This window comes from Vicugna pacos, chromosome 15 (genome assembly GCF_048564905.1).
Source record: "Vicugna pacos chromosome 15, VicPac4, whole genome shotgun sequence".
In the NCBI taxonomy this organism is placed as follows: Eukaryota; Metazoa; Chordata; class Mammalia; order Artiodactyla; family Camelidae; genus Vicugna; species Vicugna pacos.
Window position 1 is genome coordinate 3,938,575 of NC_133001.1, and position 17,996 is coordinate 3,956,570.

The 17,996-nt window shown below is 44.3% G+C and overlaps 1 long non-coding RNA gene across 2 annotated transcripts; it reads right to left on the reverse strand.

The window, feature by feature from the left end:
• Nucleotides 1-1,644: 1,644 nt before the first annotated feature.
• LOC140685629 (uncharacterized) lies at nucleotides 1,645-16,100 on the reverse strand. Of its 2 annotated transcripts, XR_012058882.1 has the most exons (5): nucleotides 15,981-16,100; nucleotides 15,657-15,753; nucleotides 13,699-13,886; nucleotides 7,922-7,999; nucleotides 1,645-2,528 (listed from the first exon to the last, which is right to left on the reverse strand). It is a non-coding gene; the product is annotated as an uncharacterized lncRNA (long non-coding RNA). The 2 variants fall into 2 exon arrangements; XR_012058881.1 differs by lacking the exons at nucleotides 13,699-13,886; nucleotides 15,657-15,753; nucleotides 15,981-16,100 and having other exon boundaries at nucleotides 7,922-13,289.
• Nucleotides 16,101-17,996: the final 1,896 nt, after the last annotated feature.

The window sequence follows — 17,996 nt, forward strand, 5'->3', positions numbered from 1 at the left end:
ACCTGCATGTTTCTCACCACCTGGGGTTGCCCGCCCACCCCTCTGTAGGTGGCCCTTCATCCACCTTTGAGAGGTAGCTCAGAGGTTTTGGAGATTTCTGCTTTGCTAAAGAGAGCTATTTGGTCTCATTCAATATCCACCAGCCCTCTTTCCTGGAGATTTGCGGGCTACTTGTCCCTGCAGTTTCTCAGTCCAGAATTTACTGCTTCCATAAGCGACTTCAGCTAACTGGATTTATAACGGATCGCTCCCACCGTCTGGAATCTGCTCGTTTTGCACAATCCATTTGTAAGTGGTCATTCCCACAATTGCTGTATCTGTAGGAGCCACTGTACTTCCTTTTGTCTCTCAAGTTTGTAAAACAGTCAAAGGAACTTTTTCTTTGAAATTTTATTTTTTTAAAATTTTCTTATGAGTTGGATATTACAGAACCGAGAAACATATGTATTTGGTTATTGAATAATTTCTCTTTTGTCGTATTTGATTGTGTCACTCCAGTTAAAATAAAACCACCCTGGTGAAATGACAAGGCAGTTTCTTTGCATCTGTTTATCTGTCACAGGACCCGGAAAGGTCTGCCACCTCCTCTAAAGGCCCTTTGAAGCAGTTATAACGATACCTCCATTTCAAGGATCGTCTCCTCCACGCGCAGGAAGAGCGCCCTTCCCGGGGGTGGACGGCACTGATCTGTGCGGTCAGGCTGTGCACGTTCCCCTTAAACACAATCCACGCCAGAAGCACAGGCCCAGATGCTGGGAGCGGTTTTAAAGAAACCCAAATATATATTATGAAATGATTGATTTGACCAAACAAATGGGACTAAAAATTTTAAATGTGTAGAAAGTACACATGAGGAAAAAAATATCAAAAACCCTCCCTCCCTTTGACTTGAGAGAATGGAGTTCCATGAACTCACTGAAGATGTTGACTACTCTGAGCAGCGCGCTACGGCCCGGGACAAGTCAGTCACAGGCACCGCGACACAAAATTCATCTATTAAGTCTGATCGACAGTTCATGTAGATGTTGCTAAAACAGCAAGCCGATGCGACTGTGTAAACAGTAATAAAGTGCTTTGAGTGACCAGGCAATACCCATCTTATTGGTAAGAATGTGGCGCTCTAGCTGAGCTGCCTTTATAAGAAAAATGGCAGAACATAAATCATTTCGCAGCAGTGAAGTTCTAAATAGGAGGGCACTAACACAGCACTGAAATGAAGACTGGTTTCTCACCTAGAAACCAAGCAAGGCTAGGCTGAGGGGGTCCGTGAGATCTCAGACATCACATGCAAACATATTTATGCATATGCATTTGTGCATTTTTGTGGGATATGGATTCATATTCCATATGTTAGATTTCTTATCCCATGTTTGTTAGATTTCAAAAAAGTCCATGCAGGCCTCCTCATCACCCCAAGCCCCCGCTCTCCAACCCCCACCACACACACACACACACACACACACATATAAAGAACTTCCGTCATGGTAACACCCTCCCGGGAACAGTAAGGGCTTTTTAATTTCACCGTAGAAAAAAAGTATTAATATTACAAGCATGCCCACAGAAATACCAGTAATTGAAAAAATTCTAATGTCTCTAAATCAGCTCAGACTTCTTTTCATTGACTACGACTAAGAAAACATGCAAGGTTAAGAAATCGTATTTATTGCTTCTTTGGTACAACCAGAGGTGTTACCTCAAACCTTTAAAATAAATAGCCTCATCAATAAAACTTATGATTGGCAGGATATTAAAATTCCTTTTTTGCTTTCACATAGAAGAGCCCGAAATATTAACAGGTGGGAGATGCAATACAGTTTGAAAAAATCCACGCCGACTGTGAAAACCACCACAGCTGTAAGGAAGTCACTCCATGTGGTCCAGCCTTCCCTGCAACTCCCGAGAGCGCACACTGACGGGGAGTTTGAGCACCGATTCTATCATCCCTAGTGGGGTCTCCTGGTACCTAGTCTGGTAATCCCCTACAGCGCTGAAACAACATCCAAATAAAGAAGGAAAGTAACTACCGCAGCTGAGGCGTCCAAACCGTTGTCCTTGTTTCCTGGCGCAGTGGTCCGCAGCGTGTATAGCACGCTAAGGCTTACGGTCCCGGGGACAGGACTGTAAATTTGCTTCAAGGGAGGGGTTTTGTTTGTGTCACTGACGGCTCTGCTGGCTCCCGTCCACAGGAAAGGGAAGAGGATTTCTGACTGTCAGGTGGGTCTTCCGGAATAAACCTGAAGGTGAGGCACTGTCCGCTTGCCCTCGCTTCGGGCAGTGCTTCTCTCCCAAGCTTCCTCTCCAAGTGTGGTTTACGCCGACAGCGGCGCAGCGCTAAGCCTTTCACTAGTCAGGACCTTCGCTAAATGCCCGCTGACCAGCCTGCACGGTGCAGGAGGCTGGCTCGCAGAAAGCAGGAGGGCCGGGAGGTCCTGGGGGGCCAGGCACACCAGGGAGGCCCGCCACCCCTGAGGGGCCTCGCCCACCATCCCGGCCATTCCTCCCATAGCTGGCAGGACCCGGGTCACCTGAAACACACAAAAAGTTGCACACATGAGCAGGACACCCCTCGTGGCTGCAGACTGGCAGGAGGCACTGGACCTCCCACTGTCCAGCAGCGTGTACAAATGGCCTTAATACATGTTTTTGTAGGGGGCAGGGCATAGCTCAAGTGGTAGAGCACATACTTAGCATGCACAAGGTCCTGGGTTCAATCCCAGGTAACTCCTCCAAAACATAAATAAGAAACCTAATTACCTCCTCCCCTCCAAAATAATTTTTTAATGCTTTCTTAAATGATAGAGGATGACTAAAGATGATGATGGACGAAGATGATGATCCTTAAAGCTATTTGTCTGAGGTTTTGCCCTGTAAAAGTGGCCAGAGGGAAAAACTAGCCTTCCCATAACAGCTTATCAGCTTCTGGTGAGCCCTGACCTGGGCTCCAAGGTGCTCGGAGACTATTCTGTGGGAACCTAATTTTGGGGTGACACTAAGTCACATTCAAGTTACTCAAGAACTCCATTAACAAATATCTAAAAACTGCTTTTCAACTCTTGCGAAGAGAAAGCCCAGATCCAGAGTGTTCTCATTCTGCCTTGCTGGCCTCATGGGTGTGTTAGCTACACTAGCTGCCTGATGATTTTACAGTTTCCCAAAATTTCAAGGACCTATAAAGTGTTATTGCCAAACATTTCGTTTTTCTTAAAGTGAACATCGGTGTCATTCTCTGTGCTAACACTAGAGGGCAGTCGCGTTACACTGATGAAGGCTCAACGTGCCAGGACCCTTCCGAGGGCTCTAATGACGCTGCGGAATCACAGGGGCTGTGCATACAGGCTTAAAAAAACACGGATACATTTTCAGCATTAATTAGAGAATTTCTTACATGTCTCACTTTGTCCTGAGCTAACTTTTGTGGTGTTAGACAAAGCACACATGTTTAAGGAATTGGGGTATTTAGTGGTTTGCTCACTTAAGATCCCCAGGACTGAATAAAACAGTGGAAATTGGACAGCTGTGGAAATAGGATAAATGACTACTGCTAGACTTAAGCTTCAGAGGTGCCCTTTGCATTGCGGGATTTTTTTCCCACTCAACATTCACAAGCACAGCTCACCTAACTGCAGATTTTGCACAAGAAATCTGGCCCCGTGGCCTGGTATGGTGAACACCACGTTCCTGGTGGTCCACACACGACTGTCACTTAGCTGACCCCTCTCCCCGGTGTTTAAATGCACAAAGAGAAGTCAAGACCCATCCTTAAATATGTTTTCCTAAAATCCCCAGGGTGCCAAGGAACTGGTCCCCAGTGGACAAGTTTGGGGCAGCAGGCAAAGAGTAACTCTTGATGGGACAAGTGACGCCACGGAAGGTTCTGGTGAGAGATGGAAGGTAGGGGCAGGGATCGGGGTCTAAAGCCCCACAGATCCCGCTCTGTGCGTTCTGCACAGCTCTGTGGGAGGCAGAAGAGGAATCAAGACACTGAGAAGCTATGGGACACGCCAGTCAGATGATGCCTCAGATGGCAAGACCAGCTCATCATACACCCGCCCAGCCTGCCCATCCTTTCATCCACAACGTGAACCTGGACATACGCACATCTGCCTCTGTCACTCACCCGAGACCTTTGTCGGGGCCTGGGACCTGTGTTACGTCTGTCTCTCTTCAGATATAAAAGGAGGAATGACAATAGCGGTAAGAGCTAAATTCGCAGAACGTCTGCTACAAGCCAGGCACCATTCTAAGTGCTCTACAGGTACGAACACACCCACAGGTCCTCCCGAATGAGGCCGGACAGTAGGTGCGGTTATCCTCTCCCCCGTGCAGAGAAGATGCGAGCGCACTGAGAGGCAGCGCAGCTGAAAGTAAGTAAAAGGGCAGCCGGGCTCGAGTCCGCACTTCTCACCTGTCTGCCCTCCTCCCTCTGGCCGCGGGAAGCTCACTCATGGTTTCTGTTGACGTTAACACAACAGAGCACGAAGGCCAAAATGACAGTCCACACAATGGTGATAACGATGCCCTGTGGTCCGTATTCGGCAACGGACCATCACAATCCCAAAGGGCACGTAATCTTTAACACTGAACCAACTATGGGGTAAGGAGGAGAGGCAGAGAACTAAACTGTCCAGAAAGAATGAAGGAATTCTGATCACTGGATAGATAGTAAAGGTGTCAGTGCCATTTTTTCAAATTCATCAGCTATATTAGCACTAAGAAGGACCAAATGGTCTTCTCACTCAACAGGCTGAGTCCCAAATCTAACAACAGGGACAACAAAGAAGGTCGCAGAATACTCTGTTCTGCAGGCTCTTTCCTCGACATGAGATGTATATGTATCTAGAAGGTTCTGGACAAGGTCCTGAACAGGGCCCTGCTGAGGGTTCCCTCAGGTCCTGAAGTCCCATCCGTTAGGTTTGGGAGAGACCAGAAAGCACATTTAATCCCATTTCAAGCTCTAACAAGGAAATGAAGAATGGCCCAGCCTCTCTGAGGACAGTGAGCTGGTGACACGATCTGCTGTGACCTAGCACTATGCATTTGTGGGGCGGAGCTGGAGATTTCGCGGAGGGAAGGTCTGAGGGGTCGGGAGTAGCAGCATCTTCCCGCTGAGCGACAGCCAGGAAGAGGCCACCAGGGCTGAACCAGGGCCCAGCTCTGCCCACCACCCACCTCCACACACAGAAGTGGGTTTGCTACGTTACTAGCAGCACCACGCATGAACCCGGACTGCGCAGGGGCGGTGGCCAGCAACCGCCCTAAGCACGTCAGATGGGCTGCCTCCTTCCCTTTCATTCTCAGAATTACGCTCTCTGGGAGATGGGACTCTTGACTATCATCTCTTTGGTAAGTGGGGAAGCTGAGGCACTGAGCAGTTAAGAACTTGTCTGGTGTCAGGAAGCCAGTTAGTGACCGTCAAGATGTGAGCCAGGCGTCTGGACTGTGGGGCCCAAGCTCCCAACAGCCCCGTTTCAGAGCACTCGCTTTAGGGGAGAAATGGCCCCCAAAACCCTTGCTCAGGGACTTGATGGGTTGGGAAACTGACAGCTGAGCATCTTTTCGTGCAGACAAGGGGATGTGAGCTGACAGAAAGCCGAAGCCCCAGCTGGGGCCTCCGGAGAAGTGAGCCAGTGTGCCAAAGCCCTGGGGAAGTGGCATGCTTCGGAAAGCAAGCCGTAATTTAAAAAAATAATAGTAATAATCTGTAATCTGGGGCAGGGGAGGGTACACTCAGTGATAGAGTGCATGCTTAGTGGGGTTCAATCTTTAGTGCCTTCAAAAAAAAATAATCTGCTACTCCGATTTTTCACTAAGTGACGCCAAATATCCTCTCAATGAAAATGTAACCAAAGCCCCCAAAAGGAAGACCAGATTTCCGAGTGGGACCAGGAAGAGAGGGACACGGGCTGGTAAAAGGCAGAAAGGAAACCCAGAAGGGAAGGTGTCGGAGTCCTGAGATGGGGAGTCCATGGAACTTTTTAACAAATCAGATTTAAGTATTAACTCCAAGAGCGGCCATAACAAAATTTTTTTCATCAAGGAGACAAGATTAGGGCCAGGGAGAGCTGCCAGTGATGAGCTTGTCCTACCTTACCGTCTGCCCACACACGGATGGACTGATGTGCTAAAAAAAGCTCATCAGCGAAGCCCCCTCCCGGCACCGCACAAACCCCAGGTGAGTGGGGGGTGCAGGTGGGAAATAGCGCCCCTCGTGGCGGCCAGGGGCACTGCGCACATGCGAGAGGCTCTTCTTTAATCTCCCCATTCTTAAACTTAAAACGTGGCTCATCCACAGGTTTTTTTTTAAACTAAGGGTCACCAGAAACAATCATATGTTTTTGATAAAGTAAAACCTTGTAAACCGTGCACGTTGCTGGTCCAAGAACAGTTAAGTGATTTGTTAACAAAATGGGAGGAGAAATTGTAAGGCTCTTGTGGGATTTATAACCCACAGATAATTAAGTAAATTGCAGTGATGCTATTGCATCAGCTTTAAAACCTCCTATTCCTACTATTGATAAAGGAGAGGAGCACTCAGCAGTCTCTTTCCTCTTCTCTCTTCTAAAAGTCCATCAATGAATCCAGACTCTATAGTAAAATCTTCTCTTGGCCTCATTTAACTCCAACCACATTTTCTTTCCTTTTCCAATAGTAAAAGCCTCCCTAGTGATTCCAATCACAATCATCGATTTGTGAAAACGTCTTGACAGGCCCATGAATCAGTCTTAGAAAAGCAGTGTTTGAGCTCTCTCCAAATGTATTTGTATTTTTTAAAAAAAATCTTTTAAATGAGAAAATCCCAAGGTGCAATGAAATGGATAATCAGAAAGCAACGATGTTTGGGGTGGCAGTTATAACCTTGATTGAATATGCAAGCCATCGGCAGAATTAGAGAACCATCTTTTCTTTCTCTAGATTTTCTTTGACCGAGTTTTCCAAATCCACTGTGGGAGTGTGGACCACCCTCCTTCCTCCTTCAGCACAAGCCCCCTCCCCTGATTTGCCTCCCCGGGGCTTCGGGGACCTTCCTGAGGCACGGCCCCACAGCGATCGGGGAGTTTGCTGGGAGGCTGCGTGCCATTCACACTCTCAGGCTTCTTCTGTGGTTGGACCTGGAAGCCATCGCCCAGTGGACGAGCAAGCGGCCATCGAGACTCCGGCCACAGAGCAACCAGTGTGGAAGGAGAACAGACGCCCAAGGTGAGAATCTGGGCCCTTCACACAGAGGCTACTTTGTCACCTCAGCTGACCCAGCTGGGTATGTACTTGTGTGTGGCTTTTGGTGGCCAGGGTTAGAAATGTCCAAGTTTATTTTTGCATGTGGACTTCCGGACCGTCTGTACGTTTGAAGGAGAAGCATTTAAAATAAATTTCAGTTAACTCCCTGGGCAACACAAACAATTGAAACTTGGTTTCATTTTCCTGTCGCTCTTTTTAAACAAAGAGGAAATGAGCAGCTGGGGTAGAAATTCACTCAATTTCGTAACAGGTGCCTTGTGGCTGGACTTTGACACTATTTTTTTCAGTATTTATTAAAGAAAGTTACGTGTCAGGTGGGCAGAGGGTATAGCTCAGTGGTAGAGCATGTGCTTAGCATGCATGAGGTCCTAGGTTCAATCCCCAGTACCTCCATTTTAAAATAAAATAAAATAAAATAAAAAGTAAATAAATAAATAATAAATAAGCAAGCCTAATTACCCCTAAAAAATAAAGTGCTGTTTCAAGCCCTGACATGTATTCTCACTCGAAGAATTCAGACATGATTTACAGATTATCTAACTCTTCATTGAAGTTGGTCTTGAAAAATTGATGCTAGCCATTATTATCACGTGATAAACTCAAGTAATCAAAGAGCAATTCTTTGAAATATTATTCTAGCCAGACTACCCACTTGCTACCAATTTCCCCACCTCATACTTACTTGGGAGACCTGTAGCTCTGGGCACATCTTTGGGACATCTTCCTGGAAGGCCATGATCACCCCTTTCTCCCATGTCACCTGGATTTCATTAGAGAAATGTTATTTTTCTATGTATCTATAAAAATAAAGTTCCATATTTTTCAACTTAAAGCAAGGCCTACATTCAGAAATCAAAAAGTTATGATGTTGCTACAAACTAGATTGTAGTAAGTACGTAGCAAGGGAAAAATCAAGTTAATTATTTTAAGAGGTCTAAGGGGAAAAATCAAATGATTATATCCCTAGATGATGAAAAGACACCAGACAATTAAACATGCGTTCCTGATACAACATTCAATAAAATAAGAAGCTAGCTAATTCCTCAGCATGATAAAGTTTATCTGTCTCAACCCCTTGCTGGTGTGATGCTTCACGTGAAACACAAGCAGCAGCTCCACTCCAGTCAGGATGTTATAAAGACGCCTACTTTCTTACTATTATTTATTATTTGGTGTAAGTTACCCTTGTTCTCGGTGAGGCAGGAAGCCCCATAAAAAGACCAGCAGGACCCCCAGTCAGGGCCACTACTCTCCTGCCAACACCATCCAGTTCCCTGGCCCAGAGGCTCTATCTCACTTTTTGCCTCTGAAATGGCTTACTTACCCCTAAAATTCTATTGGTTCCCTGAGCTCACTTCTGATTGATTACTTCCTTCACTCCTGATTGGTTATTACTCTCACTTCTGATTGGTCCACTTCCCTAACTTCTGATTGGTCCATTTGTAGTACTTCAGTCACATGGAGCTCACTCCTGATTGGTTATTTCTCTCACTCCTGATTGGTCTATTTCCATAAAGCTTGTTCCTGGTTGGTCAACTTCTGTTATACTTTATTTACATATGATGTTGCAAAGTGTAAAACTGGCAGCCTATAAAGGCCTGTGCAAACCTACAGACAGAGTCCAGAGCTTGGAGTGTTAACTCCTCTGGGTCTGCTGGCATAATAAACCTGAGTTCTCCAACTCTCCGAGTGCTGCTTGGTTTCTCGCCTGGATCCAGGTTGCTGTCACAATTGAGCTGTAACACATTTTTCTGCAACATCAGGTGATATGACTGTTGATCTTACACCCTAGAAAACCAATTCAAAATCTACGAACAATAAGAGAATTCAGTAAAGGAGCAAGGTACAAAATTAATATATGGAAATCAATAATTTTCACATATACAAACAATCAGGAATAAGATGTAGTGAAAAAAAGATCCCATTTGTAATAGCAACTAAATTATTAAATAACCAGGAATAAGTTTAATCAGAAATATGCAAATCCAACCTGGAAAAAAATTTAACAGAAGATTAAAAACAATCTAAGTATCAACTGAAGGGTTAAATATATGGTGGTACTTTTTTATAGAGTAGAATGCTATGCACCTGTGAAGAAGAACCAGGAAGCTCTTTGACATGATCCCCAAGACATTGTTAAGTGAAAAAAGCCAGGGCCAGACCACTTACTAAAGGACAATACAATTTATTGAAATGATATAAGAAAAAATATGCATTCATTGATCATCACAGATATGGATATTTAGGAAGCTAATAATAGTGATTACCTAATAGAAAGGATAAAGGAATCGTGGGAGATGGGGCTGGGAGAGACACGCTTCACTGAATATCTTTTTATACACTTTAAAATTCATGAACAATGTACATTTAGTATTACCAAAAATGAATTAATGAATTTTTGAAATTTAGAGGGTGCTGTCACAAGGGAGTACATTTCAATTCTGCCTCATTATTTACAGGGAATAAAGGAAATCTGGATTGCAACCAACCATGTGTCTTTGCAAGACAGCTGACTGAATTCGGGGATCCAGCAGCCACAGAACAAAGTTGAATTAAACTGGCCCCTGCAGAGACCAAACCCACAACCTTGGCCTCATTAACAAAGTGCCTCAAAACCTTAGTTAACTGGTCCTAAATGACTTCTACTGCTCCTGGTAGGAGGCATTACCTGTTTCCCCACCAGTATAGTATTATATTGTTATTTTACTACATTGTTAGAAGATGCAATGGCATTTTGCAACAAATTCTATACATAATCATTTTTTCCAAATATTCATATCAGCTCAACCTCATCCAATGTTATCAGGTTCGTTATAATTTTAAAAACTAAGCCACGTACACAACAAAAATAGAGTATCTGTACAACCATATGCACATTTGTCAGTCAAAAATCTCAAATTATGAAATGAATCTTTAAATAGTAACCATACTTCAATTTTTAGCTGTGAATTTCCTTGTGTGAAGATTTTTTACCATGTCAACCACCTTTTCAAGACAAAGTTTTATAAGTATTGTGTAAGGATTTACAGCTCAGCTTGAACTCACACGAACTAGTTATTTTTTACACTCATCACCAATACGGCCTTACTGCATTAGGAAGCTAAGACAACTAGCATTTTTAAAACTAACAGCTTAAGCTCTCTAGTTAACTTAGCAATTTAAATGTCATATCACTGCAAATCTCAAGGCTGGCCATAGACTGTGCCTCATTTTCTGAAGAGATGAGATGAGCAGAGAAAGTTAAACTGCAGCTTTCACAGGGATGGTGCAATAGGGAAGAACAAACCTGACTCCCTATGAGATCTGTTCCCTTAGCTCTAGCCCTGTGCTCTGTGTCCTGGGCTGAGCCATGCTGGTTCTGCACCTTTTGTAAAAGCATGTTGCCTAGAGCCTGAAATAGACAGGAGAGCCCACTCTCCAGGCTCTGACCTTTAAGGATGAAACACTCTTCCATTCAGATAGAGATAAAAAGTTGAAGAACAGAGAATAACATTTGTCAGAGGCTTGAGACAAGGCATAGCGACATATCTACTTGACTCACACTAAAAAATTCTAAACATACCCACAGCCTCACTCAGAGACTGAAAACTACCCCAAACCATGAACATTTAAAAAGTACTTATGACATGAAAGACTGACGTGATCCTAAGCAAGGTGAACACTGGGCCAGTCGGGGGTCTCTCGTGTTTCTGCTCCAGTGTCACATGACATGAACACACATGAAACAGACACACAACAAGTCTGTGGCTCCAACGCGTTTGTGTAAAAGCGTGTAAAGCATGATGATGAAAGCCAAAATACACATCAACACGACTTAAGCTTTGAGTATGATCTGAGGCCTGTTTCTACGAGTTCCTATTAAAAATGTTCTGCTGTGTTTTTCAGAGTAAGTTTTTAGAAAGAAAACAGTGATTTGATTAAGACATAGCCTGAACTATTAGTAAAACTTATCTATGTAGCAATGTCTCTGGAAAAAGGCTCTCAAAGCATCTCCATGGAAACCAGCACCTACACCATTCCTTCTTTATTAAGTGGGGGGGAAAAAAGGCAACAAGAGACAATGAAACACATCTCTGATCAGAGGAACAGTTAAGTTTCAAATGGTGGAGTGTTTATTCTCAAGAAAAATTTGATCTGTAACCTTTGGGTAGTAGAACACTACGTGTTTTCAACTAAATAGGACTTTTAGTGTATGTGATGGACAAGAAAGATTCAGTCCACTTATCAAGAATCTTACATTTCCAAATTGTGACAGTATTGACTGATAAGAGTCCATCTGATTATTCCTTTCTGTCCACGCCCCACATTTTAAGAAGTAAAACTGAGAGAAGATACTGTTTTAAAGGAACCCAATGCCAAGAAAGGTATGGAGGAGGGTGGGGAGAGAAAGTTCTTTAGGAAAAAAAAAAAAACTCTATCACATCCAGATTCTAGGCTATGTCACAAATACTGCAGGAAGAAACAGTCCCTTATATGATCAAACTATGCCTAATGAATGAACTTACTGCTAGAGATCCTTTCCAGGTTCCAAATATAGAAACAGATTTTTCTTCCTTTCAAAATAAGGTTCACCTGCTAGGGCCAACCCAGCCCAACCCAGACACAACTCCATGCTCCAGTTCCAAGCATCCCAGGAAGTTTCCAGAACAGGTCCCCTTTATTTCCAGTGCTTCTCAGCCCTGGTTGCACACTGAAATCCCCTGGGGAATACTGTGAAAGCCCAATGTAAATCAAAACCTCTGGGAAGGGGACCCAGACATGGATGTAGCCCAGGCTGGAGAGGCAGCCCTCTGCAGACTCTCCCAGGGAAGCAGGTAGACAGACACTTTCCTTTCTTAGGGAATAAGGTGGGACTTCAGAAGCGGTCTTTACTAAGTCAAAGTTAAGCTCTGTCCCAAATATGGAGACTTCACTTTAGCCACAGAAGAGAGGGCTGGCAGCCCTACAAGATGCTCCTTCTCAGTGGGAAGATGGGTGACGTCCCCCACGGACACTGCTGCCCTCACTGCAGGGTTTCTGATTCAGTGAGTCTGGGCCAGCAGGAGAACTGCTTTCCTAACAGGTCTCTGATGATGCGGACGCAGCGGGGGCTACTCTTTGGGAACCACGGCTCAGCAGGGAACTCAGGAAAGCATGGGCTCCGCCACAACACAGACAACTAAGCCAGCAGTCCGCCCGCAGCGGTGGAGTTTCCTCGAAGAGTTGACACAGGAAGCAGGGCCCGACCCTGGGGAGAGCACCTCTGGTCAGAATTCCTGAACTGAAGGTAAAAGCAGGACCAAGGTGAGTGGCCATGGGATTCTTTCAAACACCCGGTTCTCTTTAAGATGCACTCTGAGCTCTCTCCATGTTTGATTGTGTTCAGCCTCTGAAAACTTGGAAATCTGCCAGGTTGACCCGGGGCCCCATTAACACACCGCTCTGCGCATGCCAAATAGGAAATAATGAACAACGCTGTTCCAGCTGAGGGTGCAGTGAGCCGAACGTGTCAGCAATTCACAGACAGATCCCAAAATGCAGCTGGCTTGACTTCTGACCACTCACACCATAATGTTTATCCCTAATTGGGGCACCCCTGTTTAAAAAACACACATCCTCTCTTGATTTTGGTGCCATGTCTTTCTGAAGTTCCCCGGAGAGCTGTCAGTCCCTCCTTGTGATACATAAACTCCTCGCTCTCAGTTCTCTCTGTAAATTACCCGGCACACTCCCACCCCAAGCTGACAGACTTACTCAGCTCAACTAGCAAACACCACTGGGGGCAGCCAGCCCTCCTCCAAGTTCTGCGGAATACCTAACCCATTCATAAGCCTATTCCCCTGCAAAATAACTGGTCTCAGGGGCTTAGCTTGCTTTCAGTAAATGGAGAAGAAACAAACTCTCTCACAGTCTCTCATACCTTAAATAAGGAATAAAGTTAGACTGAATTTCAGAGCTGAACAAAAAAAGTCCCTCAAATCTGACAGCCAGTGTCACTCTTTAAAAGAAGAGGGAGGCAAGAAAGTGGGGGGTGGGGGAGGTCACGTTAACTCCTGATGTGACCTTTCTGACGTCCTAACAAACTGTTGGTTTAAGTTAACACGCACAAATCTTCAAGGGCTGGTTGCCATCTCAGAACAACTCTATGATGATTCTAGGGGGTCTCGATAAAAATAAAAACCTGAATGATCCTTTACCAGATCCCATGAGGTTTATTTTGAACTATGGTTAAGGCAGACTGTAACTGAAAAACACTGGCACCAAAAGGCAAGGGACCTTAATTCTGGTGTTTGGTCTACTGTTGTCATACACCAAGGTAGAGAAAATATCAAACAACAGTTTTCCAGTCCTGACCATCACCACTGTGAAAAGCGAGCAATCCATCTTACCGCGCAGACGGCTGGCGCTTGCTAGGACACGTGAATTCATCTGAAAAAGGGCAGTGTACGTCCCTGGTTCCACGGGGGCAAAATGCCTTACCTTCAGGTCCCCTCAAACCGAGAGCCCCTAGGGGACCCTTCATGCCTGGGAGGCCACGATGTCCCTTATGGCCAGGAAAACCATTCTCTCTGGGGGTCCTAGGGGACCGGGGGGTCCAGGTGGCTCAGGGAGGCCAGAGGCTCCCGAGTCGGGACGCTTGAGGCTAGCAGCCATCTCAGCAAAATGCCCTAGAAGATAATAAACAAAAGAGCCCAGAATAGTCAGACACATGCAAGTGATTCAAATGAAAAGAGAGGTATTTCAAGTGTGTCTTTTTCTCAGCGTGTCACCACAGCTTCAAAACCGGCGGTGAGAAATAAGTAAAGCGGGGTCATTTTTTTCACAAGCTTTCTGCCAGGAAGCTTCACTGGGGATACTTTTCTATTCAGCCCTCCCTGGATAAACCTGGTCCTGCTGCTTTGAGACACGGGGGAGGGAATAAAAGTCCTTAAACTGCAGGGCTCTGGGCTAAGCGGTGCTCCTCAGGGGTGAGGGTCTCACCTGAACCTGCTGGTTATCTGAAAGCCAGGAGGAAAGTGAGTTTCTCAACATGGGTAGGGAGTGGATGTCCAGGAGCTTTCTGAAAGCCAAGGACATCATCCAGAATTAGTACCAAGACACCCTTTGAGACCCAGGCTTACATTTTTAGCTTGAAGATACTTAAGTCACATGAAATATCCAGAGAATTCATGACTTCCTATTAATAATCCTTCTCAGAAGTTTTTTCATGCTTGGAACAGACACCAGACATTAGTGCTCGCTCCCTAAGAATGGGCAGTCCGTCTGAAAAATTAATAACTGCATAGGCTTTTCCAGGAATCATTAAAGAGACTAAGAACCATCCACAGTAACCATGGAGAACAGGAAAACGGTCCCATTAAAATGCTCTCAGGGAAATATTCTAGTGCAGTGTTTTTAAAAAGCTTTTAGAGTGTGAAGGAGAATATAAATTGGAAACCCATTTTTTAACCAAGATTTTAAAGTTGTTCAAATACGAGTGTCCTATGCTGGCCTTCTTTAGGTAAGAGTTAGCATAAAGTCATAATATTCTCAGTGTGAAATATTTAAAATTGAAATATCGTTTCAAGATAAAATGTCGACAGCAGTGGTTTTCAAATACAGAGGTGATGATTCCATTCTGGAAAACTTGATGAACCTACTAGATAAACTTACTACCTTATGAATGTACGAAAGAACATGATAATTAATAGCATTGCCATAGTTACAGATGAATTTGGAAAAAAAGGCTAACATGCAAAAATATATCACTACTTTAGTAAAATTCTAGTTATTGATTTTCTACATCCATGGTACCTGAGTAGAAGCAATGTCCTTATGCTTCCTAGAGGCACAGAGTCTGCCAGTTACTTCTCACATAATCCACAGAGAGAGTCTAGGTCAGTGCCAGGTACACAGCAGGTGGTAGGATGTTAACAGGAGAAAGGTTCTGAGAATTTGTGTTCCAAAGGGGAAAAAAATGTGTGTCTGTGTGTGTGTGTGTGTGTGTGTGTGTGTGTGTATGAGGTGTACTTTCTTGTAAATCAACCCCATTGGCAAAAAAAAAAAAAAATCCAGGCTAACCCCAAAAGGTAATATTTTTCTTTGAGGCTATAAGCTATTGCAAATGGCAACAAATTGGATAAAACAGAATTGAAATTAATGTTATTCAAAATCTCCCACCTTTATGTCTGTGAGTCTTATGGTTACCAAAGGGGAAGGGGTTGGGAGGGATAAATTGGGAGTCTGGGATTAGCAAATACACACTACTATATCCAGAACAGATAAAGAACGAGGTCCTACTGCATAGCACAGTGAACTACATTCAATATCTTATAATAACCTACAATGAAAAGGAATCTGAAACAGAAGATATGTGTAACTGAATCACTATGCTGTATACCAGAAACTAACAAAAACATTGCAAATCAACTACATTTCAATAAAAAAAAAACTCCCACCTTTAAAGCATACAAAATGTCAAGCCATTCTGACGTATTTGTCTTGCATGACTCTCATGCAAACCTGCTTAATGTGCTGATCTGTGGGTGCTCTACCCTGGGACGGAAAAGAAAACAGACCGTTGTATACGGAACCATAAAGGGGACACTGTTAGATGAGCAAGTGTCAGACTTGGCAAGGAGCCAGATCGTCTGGATTTACAAGGGAAATGGCCCAGCTGCTGAGGAGCTGAGGTTTCGTCCTGCCCAACTGCCCCTCTGCCCCCACCCGGTACTGTGGGATGGAGTTGCCAAAGGGAACCCCAGGGACTGCCCATCACTCACTGGAGGGCCCTGGATACCAGGCAGGCTGGTGGCACCCTGGTCTCCCTGCACGCCTCATGGTCCAGGTGGTCCTCGAGGTCCTTCCTCTCCAGGAAGCCCCCGGCTTCCTTTAGGCGCCCTCAAGCCAGACTCCCCAGGGTTACCTGCCTGGAACACAACAGCGCACTGTAAAACTGGGCCACGCACAGGGAATGTGTCTGCTTAATACCAACACAGGCACTGACATGAAGCTGCGGGTTGACTTAAGCTCCATTACCTAAGAGGTATTTGCTCAGAGGCTGCGAATCCTCCAGGTAAAGACACACAAGGCCACACGACAATGCTGCCATCTCTTAAAATTCCAGTTCAAGTAAACTTTTTAAAGATCTGTCTTTTTGGTATGGTTATTATTTCAAAATGTTAATTGGAACAATCCATTTTGAAACCACATTCTTCATACTTTGATCCACTTCTAACAGCAAGGTAGTTTTTAATGAAACATGTTAACTTTTCCTGGCCACCAAAAGACCGCTGAGTTCACAAGACACGTTACGTGGTAGATCAGCAATACAGAAAGCATCAAATAAATATATTTCCAAGAACGTAAGTCATTTAGCCTTTATAATAGTCTCTGGAGCATTTGGAGAAGTCACATGTGTCTGGGAATTATCAAATACTAGCAGGAACTAAATCGATGTATTTAAAATACCCAAACAAAAAGTGAGAGTCCATAATTTAAGTGCTGAGGAAGTTAAAAATCTAAATATTAAAGATGTTAAAAAAATAAACCAATTATTTCTTTAGCACAAAAGCATACACCAATTAGATTTTTCTTCTGAAAGCAGACTACTAAAAGCATTTTTAAAGTCCTCATCTACAATGATTGCTTTAAAGGAGACTAAATTTATTCACTTGTTGTTAAACCACCTCTAGTGGAATTTGTGGCATACTAGTTCTGGTGTACAACTGTTCACAGAATAAGAATGAGAGATAAAAGGGCAGGAGGCATCGAGGGAATGCTAGTGCTCAAGACATGAATGTTCATAAAACAATGCAATCCTGCTTCTGTTTCATATGCAACATTCGTCTAGAAAAAGCCTGCTCTTTCCAACATTCAAATGTTTTAAACTAAAGGAAAAAAGGTGGTGAAGCAATGCTTTCCCTAGACACATCGAAATGAAGCTCAGGGAGTGTGCTTTTTCCCAATCTCTCTTTATGCAAAAAAACAAAACAAACAAACAAAAACCCTGACACTCATCAAGTCAACCTGTCAAAATTGCTTCTTTGAATAAATTACGGCTTAAAAGACTTCCTGAAAGTCAGGGTCAGTGGGGAGAGCTGAGGATGGAATGAAGGCGGGGGACCTGTCAGGTGACTAGGATGCAAAACCACAGCAACTTCTAAAAAAATAAAATAAAACCCAGAGAAGAAACCAAATGAATTCAGAATGCACTAAGAACTGGCAGACACATAAGAAGGAATGTGAATGGTCTTTAGGAGAAGAGAGGGACTTTCAGTTGACAGCCAGTGGCCTCAGGAAACAGAGACTTCAGTCCTACAACCACTAGGATATGAATGAGCTCAGAAGTGGGTTCTTCCCCAGAGCCTCCAGATAAGAGCTTAGCCATCCAATATCCTGTTTTTGGCTTTTCAAGATTCCAAGCAGAGTCCAGTTGAATCAACCCCAACTTTTACCTGCAGAATTGAGATTTAGTAAATGGCTTTGCTCTAAGCTGCTAAAAAGAAAGAAGAAGAGGGAGGAGGAGAGGAAGGAGGAGGGGGAGGTGGAGGAGAAGAAGAGAGAAGAACAGAGGAAGAGGAGAAGAAGGGGAGGAAGGAGAAGAAGGAGGAAAAGGAGGAGGAGGAGGAGAAGAAGGAGGAAAAGGAGAAGAAGGAGGACAAGGTGACCACGACGATGATGATGGCGAAGGAGAAGGAGGAGAGGAAGAACTAGAACTAGGAGAAAACAAAGGAGACCAAATTTGAGGGTGATACCTGGCTGGCAATGTCTGCAATATTGCTAGAACAAGGGGCAGG